Source organism: Pecten maximus, chromosome 18, assembly GCF_902652985.1.
Source record: "Pecten maximus chromosome 18, xPecMax1.1, whole genome shotgun sequence".
Taxonomy (NCBI): domain Eukaryota; kingdom Metazoa; phylum Mollusca; class Bivalvia; order Pectinida; family Pectinidae; genus Pecten; species Pecten maximus.
Window position 1 is genome coordinate 28,520,836 of NC_047032.1, and position 3,430 is coordinate 28,524,265.

Consider the following 3,430-nt stretch of genomic DNA (forward strand, 5'->3'; position numbering starts at 1 on the left):
AAGCTGACATCTAAATCGACCACATATACCGTGTCAAGACAGTTTAGTACCAAATATATAGAATTTTACATTGGCTTTTGTTTCAGATGATATCTCATGACACAAGTCTTAGAAGTTTTTATTTTTACGAGCCTTAGATAGACTAGATTGTATAGTATCATTTGAAATGAAACAAATTTAAGATACTTTTTATCACATAACTCAGAAATATCCATTTTGATTTTTTTTAACTTCAAAATATAGAGGATTGTATCAAGAGAAGACAGCGATATTCACAATTATATGACGTTCCGTCATTTTCCATATTATGACGTCACAATCGATCACGCTCCATCCCATTTAAAAGTTAATTATATAATTACTGAGAAACATTGTCCAAAAGTCAACCCTAGCCACCGATATACACTCATATCACCAGATTCAATAAGGGCGACTTCAGCAATTCTCAAACAACTTGTCCCAACTGATGGCATACCATCTCGACTTTTACCACTTCTAAGACTTTCTACACTTGACATGCATTTAGCAAAAACAAAATTCGGTTACATTTGGTAGACTATAAATGTAAAATCCATTCATTACGTTTGATATTGTAGATATGCTGTGCTGAGTCCTGTTCTGGTCGTCGGCAATGTCTCATCATGCCTAGATAATAATCTTAAAATTGTGACAACACCCTTCAATATTCTGGTAATAAAAATATGATAAAGTTATCTAACCAATATGATATTAAGAAGTGTGACTTCACACTCTTTAATATCATATTGGTTGTGTTATATAACTCCTATCATGACAATCAATATTCGTTTCTACCACGATAAACTTTACCTATGGTAGGAATATTCGCCACGGGAATGTTGATACGGGGATACATAAATGACTCCCTGATGTAAAAAGCTGAATGAAACGTGGTTTATATTGACAGATTTTATCACAATAGTCCATTGTTCATTTAAATGTCAAAAACTAATCGTGTAATGTAAGTAACTTTTCATCGCTGTTTTCCACCGGGAGCTGCCCTCTTCCAGTGCCTCCGGAGCCCTGTATGTATGTATTTTATCCGAACCATCAGTACTCAAGGTTGTCCCCAGCGGAACTAGAACTGGGTATTGAATTTCGCGCAACACAGCTTTGTACACATTCTGCAGTAAACAAGTCTACATGCTTTAATATATACATTTTCACTTCGCTCCGCCTCAATGAAACTAGCAAACTCAGATCACTTCATTTCCCGTTGAAGATTTTTGGTCGCGTGCTTCTGTTCTGAGAGACGAATCACTTTCTGGCGTGTGAATACATTCACTGTTTACATTGGCGATCTAGTTTTCTACTGCCTCAGACTTGAATTCACTTTCATTTTGTGAATTGTGTAACATGTTTTTAAACGTATATAAACACAAGTAGAAGAGCCGCCTTATGTGCAAATAAAAATGCCAGTATAATGCAGGCAGTTTAGAAAACAGGATCTGACAGACCACTGACACATAATAACACCGAGCGAATAACCTATGTAGCACAGTAGGATTAGCTGTATCTTGAATGCGATACTTGATGTTATTTTAGTGGTCACAGAAATTAAACCTCAATTTTAACACTGTTTAATAAAACAAAACAGACTGGTAGGGGCACACTACTATTGCAATCTAAACATTTAGAGGACACAAGTTTCGGGCCAGCGAATACCGCCAATTTTCAAATCAATGTTTCTCTACTTACTTTTATCAGAATTTACATCCCAAAACGCCAGTGCGATAATAAAATCCAATTTTTTCAGGAACACCATATAAATGCTCAGCTCATCTCCGACTAAAATCCACTTTTTCTCTCGAGCTCTGAACATCTCGGTTATTATACTGCATACGATCAAAGTGTTCGGTTTTAGATTAGGAGTAAAATATGACATGTATCCATAAATAACCGCAAGACTAAAAATGCAACTTTCATTCAAATTATAAAACCTTACAAAATCCAATTTTACAATGTTTCAGAGTGCATATAAACACCGTTTTTTTTCAAATGTGATATTTTTCTGTTGTCGTCACGTTAAGCTTAAGTGCTCAATTTTTGGGAGGGAGGTGCAAAAGACCAATAAATATAATACATTTCACAATTTTCAATTTTGGATTCAAAAGAACTTTAAGGATATTTAAATAAATTAAAACGTGATAAGAAGGTTACCTTAAAATTTGGGGACTAAAAATAAAACCTCCACCAACATGCTATACCACCTGCAATATCAAAACGATTGCACATATTTCTTTAAACAAAACCTTTTTGCAGGATTTTTTTCAAAATAAATGGATAGAAACAACAGGCCAATTCCTATGTAAACGTACTTTCACGGCACATATCTTAACATAAAACAGGTAGAAAAGAAATATTTGAAATGTTAAAGTAAACTTTGGTTGAATCTGTGATTTTGTTTCACCTAGTTGCCACTGTATGTATTTACAGGACTGAGACCACGATTAAATACTTCCGAGTTCTGGCCCCACGAATGAAGTCCCTAAAATGTACGTATTTCAGGAAAATTATAAAATGCATTTTACTACAGATTTGATGTTGATGTGTCATAATATTTTTATGTATTTTGTGCTCCAGGATCCTGTGTAATGAGTCATGTTATGACCTCTACTCCTGACCCGGAGTATATAGTCGACATTAGGGAGAACATGTAGATCTCCAGAAAATGCCTAACATGCTGTTTGAAACTTCAATATTTTGCTCCGCAGATGTTTTTCTTGGCCAGGTAAGGTGGAAAGTGATGTATAAAAGTTCGGGGATTTTTTGTATGAAAATCAATAATTGTGGTTTTAGTCCAGTGACTGTAGACACGTAGTACACACATCTTGCAACGTCACTACTATTGTAATATGACGTGGTTTTAGCAGATAGCCACACAAGCTGTTACTCGATCGCTGTTTCTTTAGAGAATAAATCACATATCGACCGCCATAACACACACTAGGTGTAACGTTTAGAGGTATCGTAAAGGGAAACTCAGGGACGACAATAAAACAGCTTCCGGGGGGAAAATATCCCCTACAACTGAAATGGATACACACTTAGACTAAAGAGTACGCTGGCAACGGATTACACTACTATTTATAGCTAAAGCTTGCTCTAAAAATAACGGTTTTCGTGATGAAGTCACATATTACACGAGTACTTAATATTCCCTATAAACTCCCCGTGGTCATCCCTAATGGGATATTAAACGTTTTCTGTTTGATTTAAAGTGAAAAGTTTATATTTATACACTCAATATACAGTGTGTTTTGTGTCCTGTTTTTATTTGTCACAAAACGAAATAAATCCCCTCCCATTCCCTAGCGGATTATATCGAATATTTGTACCACCTGTTTACAGGGAATGTACGTACACAGAACAGAAAATATTATACATATGTAATATACCATATACAGTTTCA